Source organism: Hyla sarda, chromosome 2 (assembly GCF_029499605.1).
Source record: "Hyla sarda isolate aHylSar1 chromosome 2, aHylSar1.hap1, whole genome shotgun sequence".
NCBI lineage: Eukaryota > Metazoa > Chordata > Amphibia > Anura > Hylidae > Hyla > Hyla sarda.
In genome coordinates, this window is record NC_079190.1 from 472,033,298 (window position 1) to 472,054,846 (window position 21,549).

The window sequence follows — 21,549 nt, forward strand, 5'->3', positions numbered from 1 at the left end:
GGGCTGCCATCTCAAGGCAAGGCAAGGCAACGCCTCTATTTCGGGCCCGAAGCGCGGAGAAGAGGCCCCCCCGGTGAAGATGGCAGCCCGGAACCACTATCCCACCGGACGACCTCCCCACCGGACAGTACTGCAGCACCGGACCAGCGGAGCACCGTCCCGCCGAGCGGATGTGAGTACAGAACTAAAGGGGGTGAGAGGGGGGGCTAGATGATATTGAAGGCCGCAGTGGTCTTCAACCTGCGGACCTCCAGAGGTTTCAAAACTACAACTCCCAGCAAGCCCGGACAGCCGATGGCTGCCCGGGCTTGCTGGGAGTTGTAGTTTTGAAACCTCTGGAGGTCCGCAGAAGACCACTGTATCAGACATTGACAAGCGGTGATGATGAAGGTGGGGGGGGGGCTGATGACAAGGGGATGATGACAAGGGGATGATAAAGGGGGGGGGTGTGGGATGATGACAAGGGGATGATGAAGGGGGGTGTGGGATTATGAAAAGGGGATGATGAAGGGAGTGGGGATGATGACAAGGGGATGATGACAAGGGGATGATGAAGGGGGGTGTGGGATTATGACACGGGGATGATGAAGGGGGTGGGGATGATGACAAGGGGATGATGACAAGGGGATGATGAAGGGGGGTGTGGGATTATGACAAGGGGATGATGAAGGGAGTGGGGATGACGACAAGGGGATGAGGACAAGGGGATGATGAAGGGGGTGTGTGGGATTATGACAAGGGGATGATGAAGGGGGTGGGGATTATGAAAAGGGGATGATGACAAGGGGATGATGAAGGGGGTGGGGATGATGACAAGGGGATGATTACAAGGGGATCGGCTGTCCGGGCTTGCTGGGAGTTGTAGTTTTGAAACCTCTGAAGGTCCGCAGGTTGAAGACCACTGCGGCCTTCGACATCATCCAGCCCCCCCTCTCACCCCCTTTAGTTCTGTACTCACCTCCGCTCGGCGGGACGGTGCTCCGCTGGTCCGGTGCTGCAGGACTGTGCAGTGGGAGGTCGTCCGGTGGGATAGTGGTTCCGGGCTGACATCTTCACCGTGGGGGCCTCTTCTCTGCGCTTCGGGCCCGGAATAGTCACATTGCCTTGACGACAACGCAGGGGGACGTTAATTACCAACGTCCGTCTGCGTCGTCATCAAGGCAACGCCTCTATTTCGGGCCCGAAGCGCGGAGAAGAGGCCCCCCCCCCCCCCGGTGAAGATGGCAGCCCGGAACCACTATCCCACCGGACGACCTCCCCACCGGACAGTTCTGCAGCACCGGACCAGCGGAGCACCGTCCCACCGAGCGGATGTGAGTACAGAACTAAAGGGGGTGAGAGGGGGGGCTAGATGATATTGAAGGCCGCAGTGGTCTTCAACCTGCGGACCTCCTGAGGTTTCAAAACTACAACTCCCAGCAAGCCCGGACAGCCGATGGCTGCCCGGGCTTGCGGGGAGTTGTAGTTTTGAAACCTCTGGTGGTCCGCATAAGACCACTGTATCAGACATTGACAAGCGGTGATGATGAAGGTGGGGGGGGGGGCTGATGACAAGGGGATGATGAAGGGGGGTGTGTGGGATGATAACAAGGGGATGATGAAGGGGGGGTGGGATTATGACAAGGGGATGATGAAGGGAGTGGGGATGATGACAAGGGGATGATGACAAGGGGATGATGTTTTGGGGGTGTGGGATTATGACAAGGGGATGATGAAGGGAGTGGGGATGACGACAAGGGGATGAGGACAAGGGGATGATGAAGGGGGGGTGTGGGATTATGACAAGGGGATTATGAAGGGGGGTGGGGATTATGAAAAGGGGATGATGACAAGGGGATGATGAAGGGGGTGGGGATGATGACAAGGGGATGATGAAGGGGGGTGTGTGGGATGATGACAAGGGGATGATGAAGGGGGGGTGTGGGATGATGACAAGGGGATGATGAAGGGGGGGTGATGACAGGCGGTGATGATGAAGGGGGGGATGATGACAGGCGGTGATGATGAAGGGGGAATGATGACAGGCGGTGATGATAAAGGGGGGATGATGACAGGCGGTGATGATGAAGGGGGGATGATGACAGGGTGATGATGAAGGGGGGATGATGACAGGCGGTGATGATGAAGGGGGGATGATGACAGGGTGATGATGAAGGGGGTGTTAATGACGGGGGTCCGGATGATGACAGGGGGGATGATGTATTTCCCACCCTAGGCTTATACTTGAGTCAATAACTTTTCCTGGGATTTTGGGGTGAAATTAGGGGCCTCGGCTTATATTCGGGTCGGCTTATACTCGAGTACATACGAGAGAGATATATATATATATCTATATATATATATATATTTTTATATATATATATATATATATATATATATATATATATATAATATATATATATATATATATATATATATATATATATATAGATAAAAAATGTCAAAGCTGCAAAATTGTGTTCTGTGGTCATTTATTGGTTTTTGCTTATGTGTGCAAAAAAAAAATGGTATTCAAAAGTGATTTATTGGTTTTTGCTTATGTAAGCCAAATTTATCAACCCCCTGTGGTAGTTTAATAATGTGTCACACAAAAGCAAAACCAAAAGCAAGAAAAAAATGCCAACAGAACTCGATTACCAAAGCAACAATGATAAATGTCCCCGAATATGTCTACTTTATGTTTGCATCGTAAAGTTTTCATGTTTTTACTTTTTTAAGACATTAGAGGGCTTCAAAGTATAGCAGCATTTTTTCAAACTTTTCACGAAAAATAAAAAATCAGAATTTTTCAGGGACCAGTTAAGTCTGAAGTGGATTTGAGGGGCCTTTCTGTGAGAAATATACCACAAATGACCCCATTGTAGAAACTGCACCCCTCAAAGTATTCAAATGCCATTAAGAAAGTTTGTTAACCCTTTAGGTGTTTCACAGGAACAGCAGCAAAGTGGAGGAGAAAAATTAAGATTTCCATTTTTTATACTAACATGTTCATGTGGCCCAATTTTTTTTTACATTTTTGTAAGGGTTCTTAGGAGAAAAAGTCCCACAAAATTTGTAGCCCAACTTCTCTTGAGTATGGAAATACCTCATATATTGACGCAAAGTGCTCTGTGGGCCCACAACATTGCTCAAAAGGAAAAGAGCAACTGTGGGATTTTAGAGGGTGAATATTGCTGAAATGTTTTTGGGGGGCATGTTGCATTTAGCAAGCCCCCATGGTGTCAGAACAGCAAAAAAAAAACAAAAAAAAACACATGGCACACTATTTGGGAAACGACACCCCTCCAGGAACGTAACAAGGGGTACAGCGAACCTTAACACCTCACGTGAAAAATCAGATTGTTATACCCCTTGTTATGTTCCATGAGGGATGCAGTTTCCAAAATGGGGTCACATGTGGGTATTTTTTTTGTGTGTTTATGTCAGAACCGTTGCAACTATCAGCCACCTCTGTGCAAATCACCAATTTAGGCCTCAAATGTACATATTGCGCTCTCACTCCTGAGCATTGTTGTGCATCCGCAGAGCATTGTACGCCCACATATGGGGTATTTCCGTACAAATTTTGGGGGTCTTTTTTGAAAATAAAAAGTATGGGACAACACCAGCATGTTAGTGTAAAAAAACATACTGGTGTAGACCCCAACTTTTCCATTTCATAAGGGGTAAAATTAGAAAAAGCCCCCAAAATATGTAACGCAATTTCTCCCGAGTACGGAAATACCCCATATGTGTCCCTAAACCGTTTCCTTGAAATATGACAGGGCTCCAAAGTGAGAGAGCGCAATGCGCATTTGAGGACTAAATTAGAGATTTGTATAGGGGAGGACCCAGATGCAAGCATTACAATTGACTCTGCTACCATAAATACCCTACAGCAGTGTTTCCAAAACAGGGTGCCTCCAGCTGTGGCAAAACTCCCAGCATGCCTGGACAGTCAATGGCTGTCCGGCAATGCTGGAAGTTGTTGTTTTGCAACAGTCGGAGGCTCCTTTTTGCAAACAGTGCCGTACCAGACGTTTTAAATTTTTATGGGGGTCAAACCTCCAGCTGTTGCAAAACTTCAACTCTCAACATGGACTCAGAGACCGTGCATGCTGGGAGTTGTAATTTTGCCACAGCTGGAGGCCCACCGGTGAGGACAGCCGTGTTAGGGAACAGATAAACTCAGTGCTTCCCCACCAGGGTGCCTCCAGCTGTTACAAAACAAACACTCCCAGCATAAACAGTCTGTCAGTGCATGCTGGGAGTTGTAGTTTTGCAACAGCTGGAGGCACACTGGTGGGGAAACACTGAGTTAGGTTCTGTTACCTAACTGTGTTTCGTCACCAGTGTGCTTCTTGCTGGGGCAAAACTACAACTCCCAGCATGCACTGATGGCCAAAGGACATGCTGGGAGTTGTAGTTATGCAACAGCTTGAGGCACGTGTGGTGCCTGTTTGTAGGTCCCCATAGCCATAGCCAGAGTCCCTAGGATGTCGGGGTCCTTTTGTATAGTCCGGGCTTGCTGGGAGTTGTAGTTTTGAAACCTCTGGAGGTCCGAAGGGTTGAAGACCACTGCGGCCTTCAACATCATCCAGCCCCCCCTCTCACCCCCTTTAGTTCTGTACTCACCTCCGCTCGGCGGGACGGTACTCCGCTGGTCCGGTGCTGCAGGACTGTCCGGTGTGGAGGTCGTCCGGTGGGATAGTGGTTCCGGGCTGCCATCTTCACCGGGGGGGCCTCTTCTTCGCGCTTCGGGCCCAGAATAGTCACGTTGCCTTGACGACAACGCAGGGGGATGTTCATTACCAACGTCCGTCTGCGTCGTCGTCAAGGCAACGCCTCTATTTCGGGCTCGAAGCGCGGAGAAGAGGCCCCCCCGGTGAAGATGGCAGATGTATAAACGATAACTTCCAGCATGGCAAGTCAGCAGTTTGCTGTTTGTGCATGCTGGGAGTTGTAGTTTTGCAACATCTGGAGGGCCACAGTTTAGAGATCACTGCACAGTGATCTCCAAACTGTGGCCCTCCAGATGTTGCAAAACTACAAATCCCAGCATGCCCTGACAGCCAACAGCTGTCTGGGCATGCTGGGAGTTGTAGTTTAGCAACATAAGGAGGCTTACAGTTTACAGAAATCACTGCATGGTGACAATCAGATGTCCAAGACAGCTGATGTCCCCTAGACAGGAGCACTAGGATGGGTATGGGGGGGTTATAGGGGTCTGTTTGATGTTTTATTTCACACAGAGCTCACACAGCTCCAATCTCCTCACAGATCTCCCTACACTGAGGAGATCGGAGCTGTGAAAGGCAGTTTTTTTCAACTGCCTCTGCTGTGATTGGTCAATCTGGATTGATTGACCAATCACAACAATCAGGGGGCCAGGCCAGCCATGAGGTGACCCGCGGACGATGTCTGTGATGATCAGCTGTCTATGAAAGCTGAAGTCACTTCAATGTCACAGCATGTTTCCATGTTTACATGCTGTGACAGTTTAGCTTCAGGACGAGCCGGCTCATCTAACGCGGCAAGTACTCGCTGATTAGGACGATCAATTAATACTGATCGGTAATATCGACAATCTACTTCTCTGGTCTGCCAACGTTACAAAATGTGGGCTCAAAACTGAGCAAAAAAGCCCCCAGAGTACGGATATTCATGGTGCGGCATAGTATGTTTTTAATACTTTTTTTTATTTCTGAGGACGGTGGATGGGTTTTTGCGGGATAGTTGGAGTGCAGCTATTTAGTGCCAGGCAGGCTAGTTAGGGTGTCACCAGATGCGGTACCCCCCCCCCCCCCCTGTCACTCTCTAGCAATGCTACTGGTAATAAAGGGTAGATAAAGAACTTCAGCTATTTACATAAGGGAAAACTTTTCTGCTTTAACCCCTTAAGGATCGAGGTCATTTTGGCCAGGACCAGAGCATTTTTTGCACATCTGACCACTGTCACTTTAAGCATTACTAACTCTGGGATGCTTTTACTTATGAAGTTGATTCCGAGATAGTTTTTTCGTGACATATTCTACTTTATCATAGTGGTAAGTTTTCGTCAATACTTGCATCATTTCTTGGTAAAAAATTCAAAAATTTTTAAATTTTGCTTTTTTTTTAACCTTGAAGCTCTCTGCTTGTGAGGAAAATAGACATACCAAATAAATTATATGTTGATTCACATATACAATCTCTTCATGTTTGCATCATAAAGTTGACATGTTTTTTTTTTACTTTTGGAAGACATCAGTGGGCTTCAAAGTTCAGCAGCAATTTTCAAATTTTTCTCAAAATTTTCAAAATCTGAATTTTTCAGGGACCAGTTCAGATTTGAAGTGGATTTGAGGGGTCTTCATATTAGAAATACCCCATAAATTACCCCATTATAAAAACTGCACCCATCAAAGTATACAAAATTATATTCAGAATGTTTGTTAACCCTTTAGGTGTTTAACAGGAATAGCAGTAAGTTTAAGGAGAAAATTGAAGACCCAGTATTTACACCCCACTGGCGTTTGACAGATCTTTGGAACTGTAAGCTGTGCAAATGAAAAATTACATTTTTCATTTTCAAGGACCACTGTTCCAAAAATCTGTCAGACACCTGTGGGGCGTAAATGCTCACTGTACCCCTTATTACATTACTTGAGGGGTGTAGTTTCCAAAATGGGGTCACATGTGGGAGGGGTCCATTGTTCTGGCTCTATGGGGGCTTTGTAAACACACGTGGCCTTCAATTCCGGACAAAATTTATCTTCAAAAGCCCAATGGTGCTCCTTCTCTTCTGAGCATTGTAGTTCACCCGCAGAGCACTTTACATCCACATATGGGGTATGTTCTTACTCAGAAGAAATGGGGTTACAAATTTTGGGGGGCTTTTTCATATTTTCCCTTGTGAAAATGAAAAATTTAGGTTAACACCAGCATATTATGTTTAGTTTTTTTTTCTCATTTTCCCATCCAAATTTAATGAAAAATTTTCAAACACCTGTGGGGTGTTAAGGCTCACTGTACCCCTTGTTACGTTCCGTGAGGGGTGTAGTTTCCAAAATGAGCCGCTGTAAAATCAGCCACCCCTGTGCAAATCACCAAATTAGACCTCAAATGTACATAGTGCGCTCTCACTCCTGAGCCCTGCTGTGCGTCCGCAGAAAATTTTACGCCCACATATGGGGTATTTCCATGCTCAGGAGAAATTGCGTTACAAATTTTGGGGGTCTTTTTTTCCTTTACCTGCTTGTGAAAATAAAAAGTAGGGGACAACGCCAGCATGTTAGTGTAAACATTTTTATTTTTTTACATTAACAGGCTGGTGTAACCCCCAACTTTTCCTGTTCATAAGGGGTAAAAGGAGAAAAAGCCCCCCAAAATTTGTAGTGCAATTTCTCCAGAGTACGGAAATACCCCTTATGTGGCCCTAAACTGTTTCCTTGAAATACGACTGGGCCCCGAAATGAGACAGCGCCTTGCGCATTTGAGGACTACATTAGGGATTGCATAGGAGTGGACATAGTGGTATTCTACGCCAGTGATTCCAAACAGGGTGCCTCCAGCTGTTGCTAAACTCCCAGCATGCCTGGACAGTGAGCGGCTGTCCGGAAATGCTGGGAGTTGTTGTTTTGCAGCAGCTGGAGGATCTGTTTTGGAAACACGGCCATACGATACGTTTCTCATTTTTATTGGGGGGGGGGGGGGGGGGACAGTGTAAGGGGGTGTATATGTAGTGTTTTACCCTTTATTATGTAGTGTAGTGTTTTTAGGGTACATTCGCACTGGCGGAGGTTTACGTTGAGTTGCCCACTAGGAGTTTGGGCTGTGGCGAAAAATTTGCCGCAGCTCAAACTTGAAGCAGAAAACTCACTGTAAACTCGCCCATGTGAATGTACCCTGTACATTCACATGGGGAGTTAAACCTCCAGCTGTTTCAAAACTACAACTCCCAGCATGCACTGACAGACCATGCATGCTGGTAGATGTACTTTAGCAATAGCTGGAGTCACACTGGTTGGAAAACCTTCAGTTAGGTTCTGTGACCTGACTCAGTACTTTCCAAACAGTGTGCCTCCAGCTTTTGCAAGACTACAATTCCCAGCATGTACTGATCGCCGAAGGGCATGCTGGGAGACGTAGTTATGCAACAGCTGGAGGTACGCAACTACAACTCCCAGCTTGCCGAGACAGCTGTTTGCTGTTTGGGCATGCTGGCATTTGTAGTTTTGCAACAGCTGGAGGGTCACAGTTTAAGAGATCGCTGTACAGTGATCTCCAAACTGTGGCCCTCCAGATGTTGCAAAACTACATATACCAGCATGCCCAGACAGCAAACTGCTGTGTAGGCATGCTAGGAGTTGTAGTTTTGCAACTTCTGGAGGGCTCCAGTTTAGAGACCACTGTATAGTGGTCTCAGACTGTAGACCTCCAGATGTTGCCAGGCAACTCACCAGCTTCCGTAGGATCCAAGGAGCCGCATCGTCGTTCTCCTCTTCTGCCGCCGATCACCCCCATCGATCACCGCCTTCTACCGCCGCCCATGAGTAATTAAACTTCGGCGGCGGTCCCTGTCAGTTTCCCCATTCTGCCCTGCCTACTGTGGGTGGGCAGAACAGGGAAACCGAAAGTTAACCCCCCCGCCCCCAATTTGCTATTGGTCGTCGCTTCTTGATGACCAATAGTAGGGATAGGAGGGGTGGCACCCATGCCACCTCACTCCTATCCCTTCAGGGGGATCGTGGATGTCTCGGACAACCGATATCCCCCTTATATTCCGGGTCACCATAGACCCATATGACCCGGAATTGGCGACATGTTGCACGGGATGCCTGCTGAATGATTTCAGGAGGCATCCCAGTCCAGTCCCCAACCGGTGTGCGGCGGGGACCTGAATTCCCACGGGCGTATGTATACGCTCTGGGTACTTAACGATAAAAAAAAACCAGGGTGTATCCATACGCCCTGGGTCCTTAAGGAGTTAAGGGGTTAATAATAATAATAGTAATAAAAATAATGATACTGTTTCTACCATATCCACTTATCCAGAGATATTATGCTAAAGTTATATTGTCATCCTCCATTCCTGGGAATCCACCTCTCCCCTTCTACAGATCTCTGATTCCTTAATCATCCAATAGGGGGGCTTGTTTTCCCACTTATGTGCAAAATTTGTTTCCATGTGGACAATATCTTCTGTCTCTATTACAAGCTGTATGTCCAATATGGGAAATGTGCCTTGAATTATGCAGCTCCTCGCTCACTTGTTAATGTATCAAGTGACCCAGAGCCCACCACGTGGAGGTGGCTGCATTTCGGGCTCCTCCCCACCCCCACCCCCAACCATATGCAGACCTTGTGTGACCCAATCAGCATCTTGTTAAACTGGTTCACATTGATCGTCAATGGCCTTTGCTGTAATACTTCTTAGCTTTGTATGTAGGAAGTAAAATGGCATCTTGAATGTGGTCATCATGCCGGTTAGTGTGCGGTTGGCCATGGCCCATGCTCCAACCCACACATTGGATACATAATTGGACCACTTCAGTTTGCTTTTAGCATATTGCCAAGTCCGCTGCAGCCAAGACACTTTGGGCTCCGAGGCATCTTCAGAGGTTGTTGGTAAATCCATCTGGTTATCCTCCATGGTGACTGTCACATGATCGCTGTGCCTGGATTCATGTGGGTCTGAATTGTCACCTAAAGCCATGTCAATAGCCACATCTGCTCGCTGACCACGGTGCTTAATCTTCTTCCCAGGTATTTTATGGATCTCATAATATGGTGGAGTGACCTTATAATGATATAGGTTAGTATACCGCCAAAGGAAACTCGTCACGTAATGTATGAGACACACGACAGGCACCGAGAGAACTGGGATATCTGCAAAATAGCGACAGGATACAATATATTAGACCTATATTCATTCATTTATTTATGTATATATATATATGTAAATACATATGTTCATATATATGTATATATATATATATATATATATATATATATATATATATATATATATATACTTTTTTTGTTAAAACTGTAATTTATACAGCAAACTATAAATATTTTATAGGCTATATGCTAGAAGATTAGATGTCATGGATCACTGTATTGTCACTGTATGAAGCTTTTTTTAAACTTGTGTGTGACTAAAACATTGTTATTATAATTATATTACTACTATTATTATATTATTTCACTAATATCAGAGTAGCTTCCCATGTTTTCTTTTAGAAGGCAAAATACTTAAAGCATTGATTCACAAACTGAAATCATTTATCTCACAAGAATAAACATTTGCTCAATTGCTGTAAGAGACTTAAAGGAGTACTCTGCCTCTAGACATCTTATCCCCTATCCAAAGGATAGGGGATAAGATGTCTGATTGCAGGGGTCCCGCAGCTGGTACCTCAGCGATCTCTGTGCAGCACCCAGCGTTCATTCAGCATTCGACAGGGTCGCAACTTCATGGCCACGCCCCTCGTGAGGTCACACCACAACCTACCCATAGACTTACATTGAGGGGGTGTGGCCCTAATGTCACAACCCCCGCCGCCCGCTCCAAGCGTTTGGAACAAAAAGTGCCGAACGCTGGGGAAGCCCCCCTTTAAAGCCACCCAGGATAGACTGTACAAGAGAACATCAGTAACTTTACTGCACTCTACTATATTAACTTTACACTAATACATTCATGTTAAATCCATTTATAAACTGAAATTTTGGAAGTTTTCATTATTCCTACCTCTTAGCTTCATGGTCACCGTCCTTACAGGATCCTTTTGCCTAAATAGACAAAATTCTCTTCAATTTGCAAAATAAGCGCAGGTCTAGTAGGAGAACGTGTTCACCCGCCGAACCGAGGAAATAAGTGTTAGGGATTGGATTCTACCCTGGAGAAAGTCTCTTTGATGTGTGATGTCACAGCAGATGACATCACGTGTATGTGTATCCATTGTAATGGCTGTACTGTACTTTACTTACACTATGTACAGTTATATACTGGGGGTTTACAAAGGATTTGACGATTACAGTTTTAACCCCTTCAGGGTCACAGCCCATTTTGGTCTTGAGGACAAAGGAAATTTTCATTTTTACATTTTCATTTTTTCCTCCTCCCCTTCTAAGAGCCATAAATATTTTAATTTTCCACCCAAAGACCAATATGAGTTGTTGTTTATTTTGCGACCAACTGTACTTTGTAATGTACGGTAACATAAAATGTACGGTACTATAAAAAAATATATATATATTATTTACGGCTGGAAATTGAAAAGAAAACCACAATTTGGCAACTTTTGAGGGTTTTCGTTTTTATTCACTGACATGTTCTTTTTATACTGCGGGTCAATGCTTGGGTAAACGCTTTACTCTTTTTGTACTGCTTCAAAAAAATATCTAACTTTTTGAACAATATAAGTATGTTTTAAACTGTATGAGGGCTAATTGTTTGCTGTATACGGAAAAATTAAAAAAAAGTTATAGAGGTCAGAAGAGGACAATTTTAAACGTACTAATTTTGGTGTAAAAGTAATAATTTTTTTTTAACAGAAGTAAAACAAAATCAAACCTTAATAAGCTGTGTATCAATTTAATCGTATGGATCTACAGAATAAATATAAGGTGTCATTTTTACCGAAAAGTGCACTGTGTAGAATCTGAAGCCCCTAAAAAAAAAAAATCAGAATGGAGTTTTTTTTTTTCCCTAGTTTTGCCGTAGATTTTGTGGTGAAATTATTGTTGTCATTACAAAGTACAATAGGTGGCACAAAAAAACAGCCCTTATAGGACTCTGTATGTAGAAAATTGAAAGTGTTATAATTTTAAGAAGGTGAGGAGGAAAAAACTAAGTGCAAAAATGAATAAACCTGTCCTGAAGGGGTTAAAAATATATAAATACCGTATATCCCGGCGTATAAGACGACTTTTTAACCCCAAATTTTCTTCTGAAAAGCCGGGGGTCGTCTTATACGCCGTGTATTGAGGTCCGGGATAGGAAAACTTCTGATTATCTGCCCGGGCCGGCTCCTGTGTGTAGCTGCAGGCGGGGGCCGGCCAGAGCAAGTAAAAACTAATACTGTATACTAAAAACCAGGGTGCCTCCAGCTGTTGTGAAACTACAACTCCCAGCACGGCAAAGTTGGGGGTCGTCTTATACGCCAAGTCATCTTATACGCCGGCATGGTCACTGCACCTGCACTCACATTTAAAGAAGATCTGTAGTGCTTATAACTTATCCCCCATCCTAAGGATAGGGTATAAGTTATAGATCACGGGGGGGGGGGGGGGTCCGAGCGATCGGGCCCCCCGCCATCTTCTGTACGGGGCCACAGTTATGTACAGGAGAGGGGGCATTCCGTCCCCGCTTGATGCGGCAGCGGGCACGCCCCTCCATGTATTTCTATGGAAGTCATGGAAGGGCGTGCCGGCTGCCGCATCATGCGGGAACAGAATGCCCCCTTTCCTGTTCATTGCCACGGCCCCATACAGGAGATCGCGGGGGACCCCAGTGCTCGGACCCCCCCGCGATCTATAACTCATCCCCTATCCTTAGGTTGGGGTATAAGTTATAAGCACTAAAGATCTCCTTTAACCTGTTGGGGACGGAGGGCATACCTATACGCCCTCCGCCCACCATCTTTCTATAATGCGGGGCCACGCCGTGGCCCAGCATCATAGCGGGTCGGGCCAGGCCCCTAACAACAGCCGGGAGCCGAGGCTAATAGCGAGCAGCACTGATCGTGGTTTCGCGCGCTATTAACCCTTTAGATGCAGCGTTCAACTTGATTACTGTCCGAACGCCAAATGACTGCTCAGTGCCTGAGATCCAGGTATGAGCAGTCAAGCGGCAGAATCATTGATCAATGGTTTCCTATGAGAAACCATTGATCAATGTAAAAGATCAGTGTGTGCAGTGTTATAGGTCCCTATGGGAGCTATAACATTGAAAAAAAAAAGTGAAAAAAGCTTGAATCACCCCCCTTTTCCCGTAAAAAAAAAATCCAAAAACTGTGTAAATAAACATATATGGTATCGCCGCATACAGAAATGTCGGAATTATAAAAATATATAGTTAATTAAACGGCACAGTCAATGGTATACGTGCAAAAAATAAGCCATCATATGGAAAAAAAAAACTTTTTTAGAAAAAAGTGTGAGGGGAGTGCTACTAAAATATAACTTTTAATATAATAATTTTAAAATACACCACTGAAGTGATTGTGAACCAATACCATCTTAAAAACTGATACACAGGATCCACTCTAGGTTACCACCCGTATGGTGGATTTACCAGTATTCAGAGCGCCACCAATCCGGTGGATTTATATGAATATATACCGTTCTCAGATATATATCGTTCTCTACGCGTTTCTGCCCTAGTCTAGAGCGTCATCAGGAGAACTTCATATATATAGAAAGTCTCAACAATGTGGAAAATGTGTGAGATAAGGAGATAACAATGGCGTCACTCAATATATAAACATAGATAAATGCATGTAGCACCCCTGTACTAAGTGCCACTATGCTGGTGTAATTGATCTGCATGTGGCACCCCGATACTAGGTGCCACTATGCGGGTGTAATTACAGCGGATCCAAAGGAGATAACCTATAAAGAAGATACATAAAGCCAGTCAGACCATATGATCAGGTACAATATAATATCCTTTCATGTATAGGGCTCTCACTCACAGTCCGTGGTCCGTCTCCCAGTACCTAAAGAAAGAATACAACAAATATCCCTGTAAGGAGTTGCTGCGCGGCACCTGCAAAAAAATAGCGGTATCGCCGCCACTCGTTACTCACAGTCCGCTGATGTAACCGCCAATTACAGGATCCCGGAAGGTGCGCAAACCCGCAATGGCGGGGAGCCAGTAAAAGTCCGACCGGCTTCTATGCGCTGCCATGCCGCGATCCTTGGCGTCTGGCGTCATATCCTGGCACCCCAGCGTGACGTCATCCGTCCCCGCCTCTCTCTGACGCCCATAGGGGGCGGGACTAAGTACCGCTCGTCACTTCTGTATTCGGGGCCAGGTATGTTAGAATGTGATTTGCGGCTAGAGGAGTAAATACATTAACTCCTCAGTGACCGGCACCAATTATGATCACATGCTAGAATACTGGACAGCCTAAAATTGGAGCTTATTAGGAGATGCTACCCAAATATATATAAATTCATTGCTACTAAGCACCTCTAAGTGGCCCTATATGGTGGAGAGGTGGGGTTTAATGTTGGAGCCATACGGAATACATCTTTGAGGGGTAGATATTATATTTAGGTTAATAAATAAATAAACATCAGTGGAGAGGACCGGGACGCTAAGGTGCCTAATTTAATAATACAGGCACTGGGTCCCTCAATCTTTGAAAACAACCCGGACAAATCCACTGATGTAATATTCTCAAAGGGATTCCCTAAAGAATGGCTCATCTCCAAACCCCCCTCTCTTTGAACAAAAAGGCAAGGGGTTGTGAGGCCCCTGTTTCAGTTCACTAAAATTCCCAGGGAATGCCCCTATTCTTAAGTGGATATCTGTGAACCTCCAAAACAGACCAGAGTATACAATTAGCCAACTGAGAAAGAATTGTGTTCCTAGCCAACTAAGCAATAATAGATAAATTTAGAAAATTGTATTATAAAGGGGGGAAGATACAGTTAGGTATTGACCTGACAAAGTGGGGATGATACAGTTGGGGAGGCTATCAGGGAATAATGGAGTGGCATTAAAACTGGGCCTAGGGAACCTGATCTTACCCTATGCTAACTGATGCCCTGATCCCTAGGCAGTGTTATCGCCCTAATAAGGGCGGACCCTGCTCTCGTACCTCCTACTTGTCCTGTCACTCCCTTACTAGTTTGGTGACACTAGCTGATAGATCTACTAAGATCTCCACTTACTGCCTACTGGTCACCATAACCAGTATCATCCCCACATGGCCTGACCTATAAAAAGGGAGCAAAACTTAATTGGTCATTGAGACCTATAGGTTCCATCGTACCCATTTCGTATATAAGTCTGCACTCCTTCTGGAGTAAAAGTTTATCAAAATCACCCCCTCTTGGAGATGGATGAATTTGTTCTAATCCAATGAACATAAGATGATCATAGCAGCCACTATGTACGGAATTCATATGGCGAGCCAGGGAGGTATCTCTATTGTTTCTGACATCTCCCAGATGTTCTAACACTCTTTTCTTAAAAGGTCGGAATGTTTTCCCTATGTATCTTTTATGGCATGGACAAATTGCCAAGTAAATTATACCACAAGTGCTACAGTTAATGAAGCTACGAATGGTATGTATTTTACCTGTCCTCTCATTGAGAATTTCTTTAGTTTTTATCATGTTAGGGCACGCCTTACAATGTCCACAGGGAAAGTTACCAATTATAGGTGTTTTATTAAGCCAAGTGCTCCCTTTAGATGGTATAGGGGGGAGATGGCTATGTGTTACTAAATCCCCTATATTCCTACCTCTCCGATATGTGATCTGGGGTTTGTCCGATACTGTGTCCCTCAGATCAGGATCCATCCGTAGAATCCTCCAATGTTTCTCAAGTATTCCTCGTATCATTGGAGAAGCATGATCAAAGGTGGCAATCACACGTGTAGGCTGTATCATCTGGTCTGTCTGTTTGGGGGTCAACAGGTTTTCCCTGGGAGTTTTAAGGGCATTTTGATAAGCTGATCTTAAGATGTAGTCCGGATACCCTCTATTTCTGAATCTCTGTCTGAGATCCATTGCTTCCCTCAGGAAATCCTGTTTGTCAGAACAGTTCCTCCTGAGGCGGAGGTACTGCCCCCTCGGGATACCCCTTTTGAGGGGTCCCGGGTGGCAGCTTTCCCACCTCAGGAGGCTGTTCGTGGACGTCACTTTTCTATGTATGGTGGTCCGCAGTTTACCCTTAGGAGTTTTTTGGATTGAGATGTCCAAGAATGGGATATGTGAGTCATGGTATTCATATGTAAATGCAAGTCCTAGACTATTATGGTTCAGTAATCTCAGGAATTCTTTAAACTCATCAGTGCTGCCCTGCCACAATATAAAAATATCATCTATAAAACGCGCCCAAACTAGGGCACGTTCACTAAAATATTCCCTTTCTTCGACAAAGACTTGGGTTGCCTCCCACCAGCCCAGAGTGAGATTAGCATAACTGGGGGCACTAGGGCTCCCCATTGCGGTCCCTCTGAGCTGGTGGAAGTAAGTCCTGTCGAAGAGAAAATAATTATGTGTGAGTGTGAACCTCAATATTTCCAGGACAAATTCATTGTGTAATCTCATCTGTATGCCCCGTTGGGATAAGTAATGCGAGACTGCTGCTAGTCCAATATCATGCGGGATAGATGAATATAACGACTCCACGTCAATGCTAGCCAGCAACACATCCTGTTCCACCTCTATTCCTTCCATTTTATTAAGGAGATCCATCGTGTCTCTCGTGTATGAAGGGAGGGCTAATACGAATTCTCTAAAAATTTTATCAATATATATCCCGAGATTCTGTCCCAGACCTCCTATGCCCGCCACTATGGGTCTCCCTTTTAGAGGGTTAGTCCCTTTGTGGACCTTTGGGAGGGCATAGAAGGTGGGGACAGTAACGGATTTGGGCAGCAAAAATTGAAATTCCGAGTCACTGATGAGTTTTCGTTCCTTAGCTATAGATAGTATTTTAGTAAGTTCTTTTTTATATTTGGAAGTAGGGTCTCCCGATAATGTTTCATAAGTAAGGCTATCTTTTAATAGTCTATTGCACATATCTATGTATTGTGTACGATCCATGACTATAATGTTACCCCCCTTATCTGCGGCTTTGATGACCAATTTATCATTCTTCTGTAGTTGTTTGATAGCCAACTTCTCTTGATATGAGAAGTTGGTCCGATCCTGAGGTATGGAGGGAAGATTCAGGTCCTCTATATCTCTGATCACCAAATCCAGAAACACATCTATACAGGATGTTTCGCCTGTAGGAGGGAATACTTTACTTTTTAACTTACAGGTAGTAAATGGTCCTTCACCTCTTGATCTATGGTTGTCATCTAATAATGATGCTAGATCTCTTGTGGCTGGTAGATCATTTATACCGATACCTAACTCCAAACATTCCTTTCTGTCTCGTGTTTTAAAGAATTTTTGCCATTTTAGTCTACGCCCAAACAGATGGAGGTCCTTAATCAAATTGAATTGGTCAAATGTGACCGTGGGTACAAATGAGAGACCCTGTGCAAGGACCCCGATTTGTTCCTGGGATAGTTGTTGTTTGGATAGATTCACCACTTGTAATGAGGATCTATCAACTCCTGTATTTAGACTCTGGGTTCTCTGGTTCGGGTGGGGTAAGGATCTCGACTCTGGTCCTTGTATTCCCCCCCTAAAAAATGCCCAGCAGAGGATGAAGGCAAAGAGCCCGTATCCGACCATTCCTGATTGTGGTTAGATTTCTTTTTATAGTTCCCACGTCCACGGGAGTTACCCCGCGTACCTCGCGCGCGGTAGGGTGCTCCTCCTCGTTTACCGCGTGCTGGAGCTCTGTCTCCTTCACCAGGCTCGGTATCCGAGGAGGAAATCTCAGTCTCAGTCTCCCGAGGTGTGGGTACTCTGGACAATACGGTGTAAGCTCTATTATCTCTGAATTCCTGTAAGTCCCTGATGAATTGTAAGTGTTTCCTTTCTTTTAATTGATACTGAAAACGTTCCAATATATTTTTGGTATGTGTTTCTTTGTTATTAAATTCTGGGTCGTCCTTAAATCTTAATACAGTATCTCGTTGCTCATTCAATTTAGCTTCTGCTACCGTTAGTCTAGTTTTTTCTTCCTCCAACAATATTTGAATGAATTTCAGCGAGGTGGCTGTAGCTTCAGTTTCCCACTTTTTTAATACTGTTGTTGTTCTAAGTCTGGGTGCCGGTAACACCGGAATTCTCAGACCTCGGGGAACTATGTTATGTCTTAAGTAGTTTTCAAATGTTTGGATTTCCCAGAATGAAACTGCATAATCTTTATAACAAGAGACAAGGTCCCTAAGGGCTACTTTCAGAGAGGGTGTGTATTTAGGCTGTGAGTACATTCGCTCCGAAAACACTTCTTTTGCTTCCGTGAGCCAATCTGCCAAATTTGGTGATCCAGTGACCAAACTAGCCATCACATAAACAGATTCCAAAAATTTTGTATGCAGAATGATTTAGCTGACCTACAAGGGGTCATATCATCTCCCAGCATCAGAAATGCAAAAAAAAAACTTTTTTAGAAAAAAGTGTGAGGGGAGTGCTACTAAAATATAACTTTTAATATAATAATTTTAAAATACACCACTGAAGTTATTGTGGACCAATACCATCTTAAAAACTGATACACAGGATCCACTCTAGGTTACCACCCGTATGGTGGATTTACCAGTATTCAGAGCGCCACCAATCCGGTGGATTTATATGAATATATACCGTTCTCAGATATATATCGTTCTCTACGCGTTTCTGCCCTAGTCTAGAGCGTCATCAGGAGAACTTCATATATATAGAAAGTCTCAACAATGTGGAAAATGTGTGAGATAAGGAGATAACAATGGCGTCACTCAATATATAAACATAGATAAATGCATGTAGCACCCCTGTACTAAGTGCCACTATGCTGGTGTAATTGATCTGCATGTGGCACCCCGATACTAGGTGCCACTATGCGGGTGTAATTACAGCGGATCCAAAGGAGATAACCTATAAAGAAGATACATAAAGCCAGTCAGACCATATGATCAGGTACAATATAATATCCTTTCATGTATAGGGCTCTCACTCACAGTCCGTGGTCCGTCTCCCAGTACCTAAAGAAAGAATACAACAAATATCCCTGTAAGGAGTTGCTGCGCGGCACCTGCAAAAAAATAGCGGTATCGCCGCCACTCGTTACTCACAGTCCGCTGATGTAACCGCCAATTACAGGATCCCGGAAGGTGCGCAAACCCGCAATGGCGGGGAGCCAGTAAAAGTCCGACCGGCTTCTATGCGCTTCCTTGCCGCGATCCTTGGCGTCTGGCGTCATATCCTGGCACCCCAGCGTGACGTCATCCGTCCCCGCCTCTCTCTGACGCCCATAGGGGGCGGGACTAAGTACCGCTCGTCACTTCTGTATTCGGGGCCAGGTATGTTAGAATGTGATTTGCGGCTAAAGGAGTAAATCATATGGAGCCATCATATAGAGGAAAAAACGAAAGTGCAAGAACGGGAAAACCCTCCGTACCCAAGGGGTTAACCCCTGGACATGTTTTATTCATATGGTTATGCTTGTATGGGCACTTAATCTGTGATTTGTTGTTTTCATCAGTACCACATTTGTGTATATGTGATTTTTGATGACTTTTTATTACTTTTTTTTTTTTTCCGGGATGTGATCACAATTCAGCATTGGACTTTGTTATTTTTATGTTTTATGTCGTTCACCGTATGGAGTCATTAACGTTATATTTTAGTCATTCAGACTATTCTACCAAATATGTTGATTTATTTTATTAAAAAAAAAAATAAATTTTTATAAAATGGGAAAAGAGGGGGAATTCATTTTTTATTGGAGGAGGCACTTATTCCCTTTATTAAACTGTAACAGTTAATAGCTATATTAAGATTTTTAACCCCTTAAGGATTCAGCTCATTTTCACCTTAACAACACGGCCCTTTTTTGCAAATCTGACCACTGTCACTTTATATATGAATAACTCTGAGATGATTTTACTTTTCATTCTGATTCTGAGATTGTTTTTTCGTGACATATTCTACTTTAACATAGTGGTAATTTTTGTCGTTACTTGCATCTTTTTTTGGTAAAAAATCCCAAAATTTTGAAAATTTAGCATTTTTCTGCCTGTAAGAAAAATGGACATTCCAAATTATATATTGATTCACAAATACAATGGGGGACATTTATCAAGGGATTTAGAGCTCTTTTTTTGCTTACAAAAGTCGCACAAAAGGTCGCATTAGCACTTAAGCAATTTTTTGTGCGACTTTTGGCTGTAAGCAAAAAGCTACAAAAGAGTGTACGAAAGTAAATTTTATTTTTTACTTTGCAGTGGTCAGGGAATTATCAAGTGCGAAAGTCGCATAAAAAGTCGCAAGCCCTCAAAAACTGCGTAAATGTAAGCCAGCTCGGAGCTGGCACACAAAACGGCTTTTGAGAGCAAATTTTATATTTCCCGCTGGCAGCCGTGATCACAGCTCCAGCGGGAAATATATTGCAACTGTACAAAGGAGCCCGGGCTGGCATCACTCTGCAGCCGCCCAGCTCTGTCTGATTCTAACCCCGCTACCCTAACATAATGACATCCCCCCCTTGTTTCCCACCCGCCTGCGCTGCACATCTCCCATCTGTCTGCTACCTGTTGCAAGACTACAACTCCCAGCATGTCCATACAGTGAGGGCATGCTGGGAGTTGTAGTATTGTAGCGGGCGGACAATGTGCGGCGCGGGCGGGTGGAAGACAAGGGGGGTGGGGGTTATATAAAGCAGTGTCCCCATCCCCATCATTGTATTAGGGTAGCGGGGATAGAATCGGAGGAACCCGGGCGGCTGAAGACTGATTCCAGCCTGGGCTCCTTTTAACAAACCTTGGCGCAGCAGAGTTTCTATTTCCCTTAATGTAATTTCATATTTCCCGCTGGGTCCCGTAATTGGCCAGGACCGAGCAGCCAATCACGGGAAATTTGATATTACATTAGGGACTAAAAGCTGCGCGGTTCCGCTAGATGTTAAAAGGAGCCCGGGCTGGCATCAGTCTGCACCCTCCCGGGCTCCTAAGATATCCTGCGGCACCGTGGTAAGGTGCCCGGGCTAACCTCACTCAGCAGCCCCCCACGGGACTCCCACAGCCGTCAGGGAGATGTGTAGGTGCCGTCCCTGTCATCCCTCAGCACTGCGGTACACACCGAGAGATGGCAGGGACGGCTTCTGCACATCTCCCTGCCTGGCTGAGGGAGTCCCGGGCGTCTGCAGTGTTATGTCAGCCCGGGCTCCTTACTACAGCGCCGCAGAGTTTGCTGTAATTTCAAATTTCCCGCTGAGTCCCGTGTCACGTGACCCGGCAGGAAATATGAAATTACAGTGATTCTCTGATCACTGCAGCCAAGGAGCGGAGCGCATTACCACCCTCTTCCCTGGCTGGCACGACTACAACTCCCAGCATGTCCTTACAGGAAGGGCATGCTGGGAGAGTTGTGGGGGGGGGGGGGGGGTGACAAGCTTGTCACCTGCCCCCCTGCCGCACAACTACAACTCCCAGCATGCCCTCACAGTAAGAGCATGCTGGGAGTTGTAGGGGGGGGATGACAATCTCCCACACCACATGACTACAACTCCCAGCATGCCCTTACTGTAAGGACATGCTGGGAGTTGTAGTTGTGTGGCAGGTGACAGGCTTTTCACCTGCCCCCCTACAACTCCCAGCATGCCCTTACAGTAAGGATATGCTGGGAGTTGTAGTCATGTGGTGTGGGAGATGGTTACCCCTGCCCCCCCCCCCCCCACACACACACTACAACTCCCAGCATATCCTTACTGTAAGAGCATGCTGGGAGTTGTAGGGGAGCGGG